The 16,098-nt window shown below is 38.6% G+C and overlaps 1 protein-coding gene across 1 annotated transcript in view; it reads left to right on the forward strand.

Moving 5' to 3' along the window:
* CEP85L (centrosomal protein 85 like) overlaps window positions 1-16,098 on the forward strand; it is a 122,427-nt gene that overhangs the window by 73,710 nt on the left and 32,619 nt on the right. The gene's annotated exons all lie outside the window — the stretch shown is intronic.

The following is a 16,098-nucleotide window of genomic DNA, read 5'->3' on the forward strand; positions in this document are numbered from 1 at the left end:
CTTCTGCAAAATTGGTTATAACGTAGTTGAAGTTAGAAACTCAGGTTTAATATAATAAATCTGCCTGCTTTGTGTTATCCTTCAATATCAACCCCAGGAAATTTAGGGTCTCATATTTCAGTTGAAAGTTAATTGAGTTATTTGCACAGTGAGGAGGGATAGTTCTTTACCAGTGCAAAGGGTTTCATAATTTACTTGTAGTGGCTTTATTAACATTATAAATCTATCCTTGTCATACAAACAATGTTTGGCCTTTTTATGAGGGAAGATTCATGTTTTTATTGTGTTCTGTCGTCCAGCAAAAGTACTGCTATCATTGCATTGTTTGCTTTTTGTAAGATGTAATGTGAAACTTGTACTATTGAAATTCACCTCTGTACTTTGTTATTGAAGTCCAACACCCAGCACTGCAGTAGCTGCAATGCCAGTTCCTCCCTTTTACCAAGTCACTGCAAAATGATAGTGTTTTTAGTTACTCTACCCCAAATTCTCAGCTTTTTTTGTTAGTGAATTGGACCTAATCATCATTTTGGAGATTTTTTAGAAATGAGATGTCTTAACAGAATGCTGATTTTTGTTTGTGAGCTGCTGTCACAGTCATGGCCTTCTTTTTAAAGATTGGTGCTTAAATGTGCAAGGTAAGACATTAATAAAAATAGTAGCATCTCATCAGAAATATAATGCATACCTTCTGTAAATGTTTGACTGGGATAACAAATTTTAAGACTGAAAGTGTATTTATTAAATAACAGTAACATGCACAAATTCAGACCACATGGATGTTGTAGATCTTGTATTGACATTGTTTCTCTGACAAGAAGCTTGTTTGGGTACCGTCTCTCAAGAACACTTTTCTAGTTCAGTTTAGTATCACTCCCTTGTGTAACTCACGGGGATTTTGGTGGGGTTCTGAGGCAGATGCCAAAGTGCTGCTCACGGGACGTGTCAGTCTGACAGATACAGACAGTATATGTAAGCACATCGTTATACTGTTTGATTCACCCCTGGGTGAACGGGTCCAGACACCCGTGGGTATCAGAAAGGAAAAGCTTTAAAAAAGGAATCTGTGTTGGAGGTTCTGGTCTGCTTTGTTTTGTTCTGGGGAGCAAAAATGTGCAGCTGTTGCCTGCTTGACCTTAAATGGAGATGATCTGGGCTTTCTCCAGTGGGATTAGAAATCTGCCACCAGAGCATGTTTCTTCTCATAAATTTATTTAGACATCCGGTTGATATTTGGGATAATGTCCAAAAAGAGACGTGCTATACTTCAGCATACCAGCTCCTTTATTTAAATAATAATAATAATACTTCTATTCACATTGGCAATAATTTCCTGGACTATTTTTACTTTTCGTGTGCTAGTTCTTAAAATTCTAGCTGTAGACAGTGGCCACCTGTATAACCTATGTAAAGAGTTTGAGATGTCAGTATCTGGCCTGTTGATAATCCATGACTGCATAGAAATGAATCATAACCCAAGCCCAATTATTTATAATACACAAGTAAAGAAATTCAGCAGTAAGTCTGAGTACTCACGTTACTGCATTATTTCATGGTGCTGCTCCAGTTTTCCCTCATACTGCAAGTTTACCTTTATGATATCACACTGCTAAGGTTCTTCTGTTGCACGTGTTTAGTTTAAAAGTAACTAAAAATTAAGAGAAGGGAGAAGCGGATGCTTCCACAGATGTGTGCTGGTTTGTGTGTGTAGGAGGGACAGAATAGCAGATTTTGGTATTGAAGTTGAACACTGGAATGAGATCTTTCCTTTTTGTAACCAGTATTTTTCAAGCCTGATTCTGAGATGCTTCCTGCAGCATATGTAGTTGCTTGTAGCCATCCAGGTATGAGCAAATGTGGTTTACAAGACACTTTTAGCTAATCTCTGCTAAGGGAAACGACCCAGCTAATGTATCCTTCAGTTACATTTGTACTGCAGGCCTAATACAACCTAAAGGGACGTGGGAGTTTTTTCTTCCTTCTAGAAATACAGGAAAAGCAGTATTTTCAGCTGGTGTGAACAGCATTCCAGATTACACCAGGTAAGGAGGTAGCCTAATCAATTTGGAGATAGTAATATTTTTTTATGCCTTTGAGTTTTCTTGCTTGAATTTCATGGATTTATGACTCATATGTTTGCGTGTTTTACCTGATGCCTCCTTTAATGCTTATCTGACTTCAGTGATTCTCACTCATGTCTGGAATCTCAATGGTTTTTGGATGTATGTGGATGAAGATGCCTTTCTAAGCCTGCAGATTTTCCTGCTTCTATAGTAAGACTTAGTCTCCATTAGCGTTATAGGAGACAGCTCTGCTGAGAAATCTAGGCTTTGCGTTGTGTTATTCTCCTCTAGGACACGAAGTGTTAATTTTTCCTAAGCATTGGACAGTCATTAGATTAGTTTGATCTTCACATTTTGTTCTTCGTTAGAAACAAGGTGAACTTACTTTTTGAAGCTGCAACTTGTGAAGCGTACCATTGCAAAGTGATTAAAAAAACTGTACAAAATAAATTAATAGAAAACTATACAACTTGGGCTGAAATATTTCTCATTTTGGGAATGCTGAAGGCGCTGGCAGGACTAGTCATCTGATTTGTTACTAACCAAAGACATATTCGGAAAGGTCAGCTTGAATGTTTTCATTTCAGTCGCTGTTACTGGCATGAACTTTTAACCATTAAAGAAGATCACAGGGCTCAGAAGAGTATAACGCCTGTTTATTGTCTTTAATGCTTTGACGCAATGTTAGGAGAGAAGTAGGGGAATATGAAATTTTGCCTGGCTCTTGCTCTGAAAATCCACTGTGGCCTTCCTCTTCCCATACCCCCACAGGGAGCACTTATTTTACTTGGAGGAAACACAGTTAGCACAAGACTTCCATATAGCTTTTTTATTTTGCAACAAAATATTGACAGCACAAAAAGCCGTGCTCTTTCAAATACCTGGTTGCTTTCATATCAATGAAATGTGCTTTTTACCTTACATGAAGGTCAAATAATTTAATAGTAGCAGTTAATTGCAGTAGTGCAAAGTGTCTTCAAAATGGCAACATGATACAGAATAAGAAGTTCGGTGATCTTCATTAGCGGAAGGGTTTTTTATTTCTTTGAAATGCCAGGGAGAACGGTGTTTTGGTGTTTACTGGTATCCTCAATTGGTTAAGCTGAACAATGTGCTTTAGGTGGTGTGCTGAGATCCTTATACCTAAGAAACTGTGTTGAGTGTCTTTGAGATAAACTGTTCTAGGAAGCTCAGAGATTAGTTGTGTTATTTGACATGTTGTGAGTGATGGATGAATAGCGAGACAAAGGCATATGAAGGAGAGATAAAGTTGGAAGACCATGTTCCAGTTGCCAAGTGGTGGTGCTGGATTATCTCCACTTAAACAGTAACTGCGGAATGGAGGAGAAATGATTGGGGTTTAGATTTAGCTGCTACCAATCTTCAGCTGAAGGTTGTCCTAACAGAAAGGCATAAACATTGCCCAAATGATGAATGAGTTAGCAGCATTTGGAAGCTGAAGGATTGTCTCGTGCAGAGTATTGCAGTGACCACCCTCATGTAGTATGGAGGGGGAGCTTGTAGAGCAGTGGTCTCAACATCTTGCCTCGCTGGGATCTTCGTTCAGATCAACACGGAGATTGCATAGATAGATATTTAAAGGGTTTTCAGGCTAATTTTTAGTTGGTCCTACTGTGAGATGTGCATATGGGAAATGTGAACCAGAAACACCCTTCTTTCTCTTGGTTTGTGTTACAGAATGGCGTCTTTCCTTTCTTCAGTTATTTCTTCTGCCCATTGCCCTGCCCTTTTTTTTTTTCCTTTAGTGGAGTGGCTATAAATAAGGCTAGCACAATTCCCATGGTGAATGTCAGCTATCTATCACTTCCTTTCTTTGTTGCATGCAATTCATAGCTAAAACACTATGTTTTTTTGTACTTCATCGGAAATCATTGCAGTTTGTTTAAATAGCAGAATGTCTTTTCCCTGTTCAGAAATGAAGTGCTGTTTCACAATTAAATATGCAAGAAAAAAACCGCTTTATTTTAAAAATAAAATTCTGTTTCGCTCCTAGCAGCCCAGAAAATTAAGATCCCAAACTGTTGCTTGAGCATTTGGTGTATGTATTGAGGAATTTTTCTTTATTCTATTGTAGAATGTGCCAAAATAAAAACGTTGCTCTACTCCTCTGGTCCAGACCATCTCTGAGTAGCAAGAACAGATTTCCCGGTCTTGCAAGTATTTTCGGACTATGTATTTTGTTACAGGCAGCTGCTTCCTCATGGAAGTTCTGTTGTCACTCACTGGAACGTGGAAACTCTGTCATGTATAGTCTCACAGGTCCTTCTGGCTGTAGCTGCCTGGCCAGCGAGATGATGTGAAGGAAAGCTTTTCTTCTGCCTTCTATGACTTTTTTTCTTACAGAAGAAACTATTTGTTTTCCTTTTTTTGTGGCCTCTGAAAATTAATTAGTTCTGTGGTTTTGAAATACAGTCCTTTGTATCAGTTGGCTATATGAGTATTTGGTATAAAAATAGTATTGACATCTCTGTGAATTAGAAAATTAAAACAAAAGCAGTTCATTCTGAAACATGAACTTTGACACCTTCTAGATGAGCCTCCTTCTGTGTTAAAATACAGTTGCCTAATTCATATTATATTGGATTACTCTAGCAGTAGTTTTAAAAGAAGAGACTAAATGTATAGGTTTTTTTTCTTGCAATAAACTGCAGCATTTACATTAAATTTAAAACTCTTCAGACTGCAGTAACTCCTATGTAGATTAGAAGTATACAGATTAAGGATATACTGTTTTATTTGATTAGTTTAATATATTAGCTACCACTGTCAACCGAGTATGAGCATACTTGATAAGGGGAAGGGAAAGGAAAAAAGGGGACATTTCAGTGTAAAAGGGTCTTCACATATGCTTATAGGGTTATATAGCTAAAAAGCACACCTACTTGAATATTCAGTATGACTTTTTCAGCCTGTAGGACTACAAAGGCAAAAGTATGGAGTATCTCCTAAGTTCCCTACAGACCACCTGAGCTTCCTTGTGCTTCTTTAACCTATGGAGGATTTTGCAGATTTCCATTCATCTAAAATGCCTTAGTAATGGCAGTGCAGAAAGGTGAATTGAGAATTAACAAGCCTTTTGAATTTGACTGGTGGATAGAATGTAGCTTAATGGAAGTAGCAGTGGACTGGAATTTGGGAAATGATGATTTTGAATCTCATCCGCATTACCAGATTTGCATGTTTCTTTTGATATTTTTTTTCAAAGACTGTAAGAAAGCTATTTTGAGCTTCATTCACAGAGAAACTAGGTAGAGGTGTACGTACAGCTTTGAACTAGCTGTTACTGAACCAGCATTTAGTTCTTTCCAAGTGGTATTATTGAGGCACTATTAGACAGTATCCTAGGAAGGGTTTGCTGCAGGTGCCCCACTTCTAGCAGAGTGGCTCGTCACTACACTGGGAATCATTTTACCCTCTCATTCTCTCAGTATTGGACACAAAAAGGAGTCTCTGGCTGGAGCGTCAGGAGACCTGCCTCTGTGTGTGACATTTTCCAGCATGATGGAAAATAGATTCAGATCCTCTCGATCAGAAGATGCAGCTTCATTTCCATTTTGGCTCCAAGGATGTTCTGGGTGGATAAGACCTTGTTTTTTCTTTTTAATTCAGTCAAAACCTTCATTCAACACATGTTTGTTTTTCTTTAGGCAGGGATAGTCTCATTTGTATCTGTTAAAACCAGTATTTTGTTTACAAAATGCTTTCCACACTAGAGAATCTGCTGTGTTTTGGTGCTCTCTGGAGAGCCTTAGACAAATTGTCTGCTTTTGTCTCAGTTTCCTTTCTGTAGAATGAGAATTACAGGGCTAGTTTCTTTTTAAGATACTTTTAGACCTACAAGTGACTAGTACTAATTGCTGGTGATGGAAGTGATATTTATTTTTTAGTGTGAATTTTTTCTGCTTATATTAAGAAGATGTTAGGGCTCCCTCCAGTTTATCTCCTAAGGAAGGAAAACACCTTCACACACTGACACGAATGCACCCTTACATTGTACTGCTACTTTTGTTAGAGACAAGTGCGTTTCAAGTACCCCTCATAAACTCAAGTGGGAAAGGTTCATAATCTGGATTGAAGCCAAACAGTTTAAATATCTGTCACTTATTCCACACACAAATTGTGTGACTACCTTCCATTCTTGTGTGGTTCCCAGTTTCACAGATGATCCAGTCTTAAACTGGCTGCATTTCTTCTGTTTGTCAGTGACGCAGAAGTTTCAGGCCAGGATTTTCAAATGTCTGACTTCTGAGATTGCAGGACCTGCTTTGTCAGAGATGCAAAACCTCTGTAATTCCCTCTGAATTTCAGAAATCCACACAGGTACATGGTGTCTCCATATGAGTTAAAACAAAAAAAAGATTTTTTTTCAAAATTCTGGGGCAAGTGACTGAATAATTATTGTTTACATGATGGATGATATGTGATGTATGTGGTGCTATACAGGGATGGTGGTAGAATCCCTGCCCAAAGCAGTGGGAAGTCTTTTCCATTGGTTCATGTGCTGTCCTGCTTGGTTTGCTGACTGAAACACAGCTAGTTCCAAGGGAGAATTCCTGCATTGGGGGCAGAAAACATGAGTATGCCTCTTATTTTTCCATCTGCTGAAGTTTTTCAAGGTAGTCACCAACAAATGTAAATGAGGACTGTACTCATGTTGTGCAGAGCTCTGACATCCATAGACCTTATCAACTCTGCATGAGGCTGTTTTTGTAGAGAACTGGGTTTTGTCTTCCAATCCCCAGTAAGGTGGCTTTACTAAATCCCCCACTTGCTGTTGTTTATGGAATATCCTTGTCTTTTTTCCTTCTCTTTTTTTAATCTGTGTTTATGGTAATGAGAGCTGGAGAAGAACAAAGGTGGAGAGTTTTGTTGGAGTGGGCAGCGTTTCTTTGTTCCTGCTTTCTATTTTGGTTTATCAGCCTAAAAGGGAGTGGAAAACAGTATATTACCTAATCATTCCTTCCCCATGTGCTATGAGTTATAACATGTAAAGAAGCTGCATCTGCAAAACTTGAAATGCACAGGTTCGAGTAATTTCGCTAGACTCCATTCTTTCTGCAGGTGCCCATAGAGACCAGTTCTGGATTGACATTTTTAAATGAAGTGTGCTTTCGTGAGTTTGTGTGAATACTTGAGCTTGTTGTCATATAAATATTTTGAACCTTTCTGCTTTATTTTTGTGGGAGTATTTTTGGTTTTAACTTCGGTTAAATCTGGTGAATATTACGCTCATGTTTCTTTTAAAGACATGAAAAGCCTAAACCAAATAGAACACAGAAGAAGAGAGGCTCAGTTTTTTTGGTTCAGGAGCCAATGCCCTTCGCAGAATCTAAAGATCTTCCATTTGAAAAATTGTGACCCTTGATAAAGAATTTGAAGAACATTGGTTTTCTCCAAATGTATACTCCTGCTTCCCATTAAATTCAGAGTGACTTACCTCTCTTTCAATGTTTGCATGTTTTGTTAAGTGAATCCATTGCTCTGTGCTTATGAGGTTATTTTAAATTTTCTTTTCCAATTACTGCACAGCAAGTAAGTATTCTTTTTTTTTTTCCTTCTAATATTCACCCAAGTTGCACTCTCTTTTCATTATCCTCTTGTTACAGAAGGACGACTGTCCATTTCCATGCAAGACTGATGGCCAGCTCTGCTCATCCTTCCAGAGTTCGTGCAGGCTGGCAAAAAAGGCGCCTTTTTGTTTGCTTTCTAGGTCACTTTTTGCATCCATTCTTTTTCGGCCATAAGCAGGAGTAATTAGTAATGAATGAGCAATCAACACTGGCCCTTAGTAAATTGGTATTTGTAGATATTAGCAATGTACATTTAACACAGAGGTTTTTATAAACGATCAGAACTTGGTTGAGGATGCCTGAGTGCAAATGACCAAGACATTTTACTTTTAGGGGTGCTTCCATTCATGATTGATTTGCGACTTACCTTCCCAACTATTCCTTTTTTCTAATCTATTTCTGTCTTACTTGTACAGTTCATAAAAATTTGTAGTGAATAACATGTCCTGCATTTGTGCAGCACTTAAAACAGTAGTCTTTTTTTGGGCTTTGAATAACTATAGTCACTTTTTGGTCATGCTGCTTTCCAGGCCAGAATAGGAAACAAACAAAAAAATGAATTTAACAGTGAAGTTTTCACTAAAAGCTTCAAGGAAGAAAAAAAGGTTAAAGTTGTTCTCCTTGTGGAAGTTCCCTTTCGTATCCAGATTTTTTTTTTTTTTCCTTTTAGTGAAGAACACTTGAATTTAAATGTAATGGGAAGATAAAATGAACACTTAATAAAACAAGTGCTTCTATACTTAGGAAAGACCCAATTGTTATCAGTGGAAAATTCCAGGCACTGTTGCTTTTAACGTCATATTAAGTGGCACCTAGAAGTGTTTTGTGTTCGTAACATTTGCCAGAATATAAATGGAAAGGATTTCTGACAAAAATAATATTGGTGTTGCGTGGAGTATAAAGGAATGTTATAATAACACATAAAAGCAAGAGAAGTGTAATTGTTCATAGGAAGATAAGCAGAAGAGGGTCTATAATCTAGCGTGCAGCTCTGGGAGTGCCGATGTCACCCTTTAAGAGCGTAGTAGCTTAAGGTGGCAGAGATGAGAAAGTCACCGAGGACTGCTGAGTGGCTGCAGCCTCTTTTAATGAGGCTGTCCTTGCCTCATACAGTAACAACATGCATCTGTAGGGGTCTTGCAAAGTCTTTTCAGAGGCTTCATAGTTTGTTGTTTCAGACTTTTGCACAATACCATCAAGGATGCTAGAGGGAACGAAACCTTGCCAGTTAAGTGGTGGCCAGCATTCCGGTTCACCTCCCTTACTAATTCCCTGTTATATTCCTGTTTCACTCAATAACCCCTGCTGGATGCAGATTCTGAACACATACAGATCTGTCACACATACAGTCTCTGACTGTAGACTACGACTGTGCTTCTGGTCCTGTGTGCGCTTTCATAATTCAGATAACCAGCACAGGACTATTTTGAAAGATGAGAAAGCGCAGGAGGCTTTTATTTTTATTCTCTTATGCCTCCTTCATGTGGAAGTTCCTTTTCTGATACTGATTGCGTATCTAAACACCCACTCTTGGCCAGTAACTTGACAGTGTCACAGCGATTGCATAGTAGTTCTTTTTTTCAGAAGCTTAGAAAATACTCAGTTCACAAACTGATACTTTTAGAGAGTTTGGCACTGTCTGGAGCTGAGATAATTCAACTTGTGGTTACGTGTTCATACTAATCCACCACAAAGCTGTGCCACTGCAAAACGTGTCGTCTCGTATGCTGCTTTTCCACTTAACAGTGTGTGCCAGCGCTAGATTTCACATCGCCTTGTACAATGAATCTGATAGGAGCCTGACCTAGATACAAATAACCTTCATGCGTATGGGATGGAGGGAGAGTGTAGGACTAGGGCTGTCAGAAGGGAGCTGAAAGGTATGAATGTTTGAAGTGGTGAGAAGGGGCAGGAGAACAGGCCCCCCTCCCTTTGACAGCAGTGTAAATTTATGCCATGTTTAAGTGACCATGCAGTTGCTATCAAAACCTTCTAACTATGCCATCAGTAGCAAAACTCTGCTTCTTTTTTTATTTTATTTTTTTCCTACTTGGTGAATAGCATACCTGACCTTAGCATTTGTTTTCTCCCATCTCTCTTAGTATCCCAGCAACCATGTGCTTGTATGCTTTGCTCTTAATTCATTTGTAAGCTATTGTGGTAAGGGATCATGTCTTCCTCTCTTGCTGCGGTTATCAGACCTCACCTTGACAAAGTTCAGAAGCCTCAGCTGCAGTATAAACAATGCTGGGGAAGCAGTAAGTGTATAAATAACAGTAACTCGTAGGACAGTCAGATTCCTCCGGGGCTTATGTGGGTCAAGTCTGTGAGGTCTCTAATAAAGCATGTAATGCCTTGTGTGCAATGGGCATTTAATTTGTGAAGGAGGCCTCAACAAACATTCTTGAAAAAAGTTTAATGGCTAGAGGGAGTGCTGCTTTTAGGAGGCATTTCAATGCTGTTACTCTTTATTCTTTTCCTTTTTGAAAGCTTTGTACTTTCTAAAAGATACAGTGATAGTGGTATTGTCTGTAGTCAGCATTAGCATTTTAATTTTTTATAGGAAAAGCTTTAAAAAGTCATGCAACAGACGCAATAATGCGGTTCCATCTAACCGAAGAAAAGCATGTTGACCCCCCTCCAAACCCCCCCCCCCCCCCTTTGCAGAACAGAACAGAACAACTCATTATCACAATTTTAAACACTTGCTACAAAGAGAAGGATCAGGTTAGTACACTAGCAAAGGACTTCATGTGCTTGTTTTGTAAAGCCCTGTATGATACTGCAACGCCAAACTGAATGGGTCTGATTCTATAACGGCAAAAACCCACATGAAAATGGCGGGGGCGCGGGAATTGTCTGTTGTTTTGTTGTATTGTTTAGCCAATTTTGAGGCTCCACATTACCAACACTAACTTAGACAACTGCAAACTGGGATAACAATTAGTGCGTCTGTCATACTGGCTGCTTATTCTGTAGAAATCCTGTGTAGCATCCATGTAGTTCAACTGTGGCTAGATATTTTTAAGGTAAGTCCTTTCTTAAATGAGTTTTATCTTGTTTTTCAGTCTATGAGGTTGAAGCCTAACTGTGATTCTCCTCTCAACATAGTGTAGTCAGTTCTGTCCTTAGTCACATGTACTTACTTGGTCGCAGCATAGTTTAACCCTAACACTGAGAAGTCGTCCTGATGTGTCATCAAGTAAGGCCTGGCTTGCCCTTTAGTTCCTAAACTTTATTCAGTGCAGATCCTAAAATCTTAAAATCTGAATCTTCTTTCAGTTGTTTGTGAGATGCTTTTGCTACTTTTCTCCTTCTTTTTAGGTTGTTTGGGGTTGGGTGGTGGTTGGTTTTTTTGTGGGGGTTTGTTTTTTTTTTTTTTTCCCCCCTCTCCTGATACTCTTATACCAGATTCTCGTATCTCAATTTTCATTCCATCAACCTTGGTTTGTATGGACTCTCAGCCTAGGAAACGTAGTATTTGCTGGCTGATTTCATGTCTCTTCAGCCTTTGTGGTATTTAGCTCTTTACTAATAAATCACTCTTTCTAAGCTTTTTAATCATTAGATTGCACTTCTTTGAACATGTTCTACTATTTCAGTGACTTTCTGGTAGTATGATGCCCAGAACCGAACATGTTCTCCCAACTGGGTTTATGCCAGAGCTATTTAAAGTCACTGTCTTATTCCTTCCCTCAACCCCTTTCTCTGTGACCCGACGTATCATATATAGGCAATCCAGACTTGCATTAAGCTGATTTTCAGGCAGGTTAAATTGTGAACTCCTGTCAAGTTTCTTCTCCCTGTTAGTTGTGGTCCCTCTTATATTAACTACACTGCAGGTTGCTGTCTGTATAAAGTACGTGTTTGGGAATTTTTTCCAAGCCTTACTGATGTATTTTTTATTTATTTTTTTTTTCCCATGCTGGATTTCACCACTTGCTGTTGGCAACGCTAACCTGTCTATGATATGTCTGTATTTCTCAGTACCTCACAATATGATGATGTTTCAGTTTTGATTTTAATTATGTCCTCCTCATTAAAAATTCCCCAAAGAACACCATGTGTACCACAGCTGGAATAAGGGTGTGAGGGCATGATTAGATGTTCGCTCCCCCATGACTGCTGGAGATCTGTGAAAGTATAGCAAAATGGTACAGCCTAAGTGTTGCGGCCAAGAATTTTAGTGATTATATCGTGCTGAGCAGAAACACTGTCTTCCCTAAATGGCAAAGATGGAGCAGAATGGAGCAGTAAGTAGGTGGTAGTGAAAGACAGACACCACTTGTCAGGATTTCTTGAATCAGGCCATAGCCTTGTTTTTACCCATTTGGGAATCTGTTATAATGCTTCTTTGTGAATGTTCTTTCTAGTGCATTTCAGCAAGGCACAGCCTCTTTCTATGGAAATGATTCCTTGCCTTGCTTTTAAAGTGATTTAAAATTAGGGCCTGATTCCATGGTTGCAGCCTCCTCTTGCTTTTCCTGCATGAGAGCCACCAGCCCTGTCGTGGTTTGCTGGCAAGAAGATGGATGATCCTCCAGGATTGTCTGAATTAAAGGAGCTGTTGTGAGCTGAAACACTCGGCCTGAGGTTAGGAAGAAATCTGGGTAGGGAGGAAGGGATGGGTAAATCCTTCTTTCCTTACCCAAGGCGGGGAGCAGTTGCAGAGTTCATCAGTGAACACTGCTCTGCTTTTACAGACCTAATGCTTTTCCCATCACAGGGGAGCAAAAGGCAAGAGGTGTCTCTGTGATAATAGTGCATTTGGGCTTGCTGCTGCCACATCAATCTCTTCTTTCTCCCTCATTGCCCAGTGAGGTGGTAGGGCAAGTGCCATGTCCCTGAGGCACAGCCCGTGGTGACACTCGTATTTGTTTCCTCCGCTGTCAGTCGAACAAAAGGAACCATTTGTGTTGCTGCTGACATTGGTTGTGCCGATTCTTTGCCTTGGGTTAGCTGTGGATGCAAGGAATTCTCTTTCTCCTGAATAATGAATGCCTGTAAAATGCAGTGAGAGAAGAGTGATACCTACAGAGGGGGTTTTATGATAGCGTGGGGCAGTGCAAGCAGTTTGCCAAAAGGGATCATTCACTTAGCATAACTTTTGGCGCTCTGCTAGCTGTTAGTAGTGGGCTGTGAAAACTTTACAGTTGTAGTATAGACAGTGCTAAATTATTTAAACTGCAACTTTCAGAAAAAAAACCCCTTTAAAGTCCATTGCTTTTTTTGAGATGAGCTATCATTCTGAAATTTTTGGACTCCACATTTACTTTGCAATGCAGCCTTGTTACATGGAATACTGTGCTACTCTTGTGTGCTGAGACACTGAACTGCTTCAGGCAGAAACTACGAGCATGTTTGGAGAAGATAATTTTAATTAGCACAATTAAAACCCCAGCCATTGTTGGCCTCAGTTATCCAAATGTTGTTACCCTCTAGTCCAGAGAAAAATTATTTTCCCACTGTTAAGAAACATGATGGAATCAGTCAGCAATGTGTGTTCCAGCAATAAATATTTGCATATAGGCTAGTACAGCAAAGATTTTTTTATTCTATTTTTTTCCCAGCAGCTAGCTGTGCCTCAGCAGTGACTTGAAGGCTTGCCAGGTCGTGAAAGTCAAGGCCAAGCCCTTGTCAAAAAACAAGCTAGTGAGGACCTTTGGACACCACTGTGCAAAGGATACTGTTTTAACTGAACAGATGTTCTCAGTCCAAGGCTGATACTCTTGGAAAAGGCGCCAGGTGACAAAAATAGTTACATTTTCTAGGGCAGATGGAAAAGAATGCTGTGTGTTTCAAGCTGGTATTTTATTTTGTGGTTGTGGAGAATTCAAGCTGAGGACTTGGGGTTGTGGATGGCTTTCTGTGCGTGAGTCCTAAAAGTGTATCTTGCTCTCGCTATTTGGTTTGATGTCCTTAGGAGACAAAATACTCGAATGTAAGTGGACTGTCTGTGTGTTACCACACCATTCAAAGCAGCTAGAAAGCTGTTTGGAGTAGTCAACACCATGTGCTCATAAATGAGTGAAATGTCTTGTTATTCTGGGAAGTGCTAAGAAGTATTTTTAGCATATTTTTTTTTATTGGCTGAAACATGATATCAGAAACAACAACAAAAAATATTTCTGTTTTCATCTCTTCAGAGGGACAAATCGAAGCACACAGTTACAATACGAAATAATATTTTATTTGTTGTTATGTATGTGTATACAGCATGTATATACTCCATAAGATTAGATGTATTCCAAAGCCAAAAGCATCTCAGTCAGTCAGCTAAGGAGGCCTATGTATTAGATGTTTTTTTAGAAAACCCCCACACTATCATTAGCATCTAAATGACAAAATATTACGCTGTTCTTAACTTTGCAAAACTCATTGCCTTGCTTTTTAGCAGCCTTAATATTTAATTAACTTCTTGTATAGTCACTTATTGTACCAAAGTTGAAGGGTTTCTTTCTAATTTTAGTGCAAACTATTAAGTTTGCAAAGGTGCTGGATAGAAGTATTTGGTTTGCTTTGACGAATTTTGCTGGAGAAACCACTGATGGCTTCCGAAATGTTTTCAGTTAAGATGGGTACATATTTAAATAGTTGTCTTTTAATCTCTTCATTCTTATAGTTCAGTCATAAAGATAAAATTCACCTTGCTCAATAAATGGGTTGATTTGGCTTTATAAAGCCATATATTTCCTGTTTATCACATCAAACCTGTGTGGGTTGTTTCTTTTGGGTAGAAATGGAATTTCAAGCCCTGGAAAGCAAGGATCTAATCCCAACTGCATTAAGGACTGTTTCTTTCTCTTTTTTTGAATGTAGCGTAATAGTATTGAGGTGGATGTAGAAAAGCATTCTTCAGCACTGTAGTGGGAGAAGCAAAGGAAAAAAATTCATGACACAAAATACAGTGATAGTTCCTGATGTTGTCACTTTATACTGCATGACATGGCATGTGTGACTAAGAGAGACTTTCACTGGAATAGTTTTGTGCTGCTGCCTGTTAATTCAGCCAGTCACATGAATAACTGTAATACACAACAATATGTGACAATCCTAAGGTATTCTGTAAGCACCAAAGATGACTGTGAAGTTATCTGGTCTGGACTGAACGACCCAGGCAAAACAATTTTAGATTCATTGATCCTTAAAGACCCTGCACATGTATTACTTACAGGAAGAATCATGCCTTGGTATCTTTCCTAAGTTTTATTAGACTGCTGCCCAAACCATAAAAAGCCAAGGTGATCTCACCAATTTAAGATTTTTTTTTCATGCTAATATTGATGATTGTGCATGAAAAATGAAGCAAGACAACTGCTAAATTGATAGCAAATGTTAACGAATGGGTGGTAGATCTTAATCCAAGCAGCATTTAGCTTTGCCATTCCGTGCCTCCCAGTAGAGTGCAATGCCATCTTTAACGTAACTTCTTTGAATAAACATAGGTTTAATGGACTGACTTACTAGAAATTGCAGATGTGGCAAGTTTTGTTCTCGCAAAACTTTCAAACCTAGAATATCCTTCAGTAAGCAGTTGTATGAGGCACTTTTTTTAGGTGCAACATTTTATAGAATTTTCAAATATTTTCTGCGGGGTTTTATTGCTTGTGGGATGTAATCATGAATGAATGAGCAGGGGATAAGAAATATTAACCAGACATAAATCAGTGAACCATTTTAAGAGAAAATTTTATTTTAATATTATTTTCACATTTTACTTTTCCTCAAAAAATCCAGTCAATATGGCCTTTTCAATAAAGATACAATACTTGATATTGTCTGGCAAGGAACACAGTCAACATTTTCAGTGTGTCTTTGGCCAGAAATTGTTACGAAGTGTTTAATGTCTAGTATTGTTGATGTGGTTTTGTTTTTTTTAAACCATTCATGATTAATTTTACTATTGAAGCTATCCAGTTTATTAAGTAAAGGAAATATTCCCTGAAAGCAGCGGTGTGACAGTTTTGAAAGGTTTTAGAACTACTAAGTCTTGTCATCTTGTGTCTGGTTTTAAGTTATAAATTAAAAGAGGGAAGATGTGTTTCTGTCCATTTTGTCAATGAGCAAGCTAGGGATTGGACTGAACTAGACTGAATGGGGAAAAAATACTTTCTCAACTTACAGAAGAGACCACAGCTGTCAGGAGTTGGTTCCTGACTTCAGCACATCATGGTGTGGGGGTTTAGGCAATGAATTCTCTCCATTCAGTGTTATAATTCATAGTGAAGCGTTGACCGGAAGCATGGACTGCTTGACAATTGTTTACCTAATTTTAATTGTTGATGGTATGTCTTGGTCTTAATACAGTTTATTGTAATTTCAAATGAAATTTAATACATTTTAGAGCAATACAAGTAAAAATATCCTAAAATCTACTTAAACTTTTTTTAAAAAATTAGCCGTATCTTCACTTTTTTTCCCCTTCTGCTCTCTTCCAAAACCAT

This window comes from Gavia stellata, chromosome 2, assembly GCF_030936135.1.
Source record: "Gavia stellata isolate bGavSte3 chromosome 2, bGavSte3.hap2, whole genome shotgun sequence".
Taxonomy (NCBI): Eukaryota; Metazoa; Chordata; class Aves; order Gaviiformes; family Gaviidae; genus Gavia; species Gavia stellata.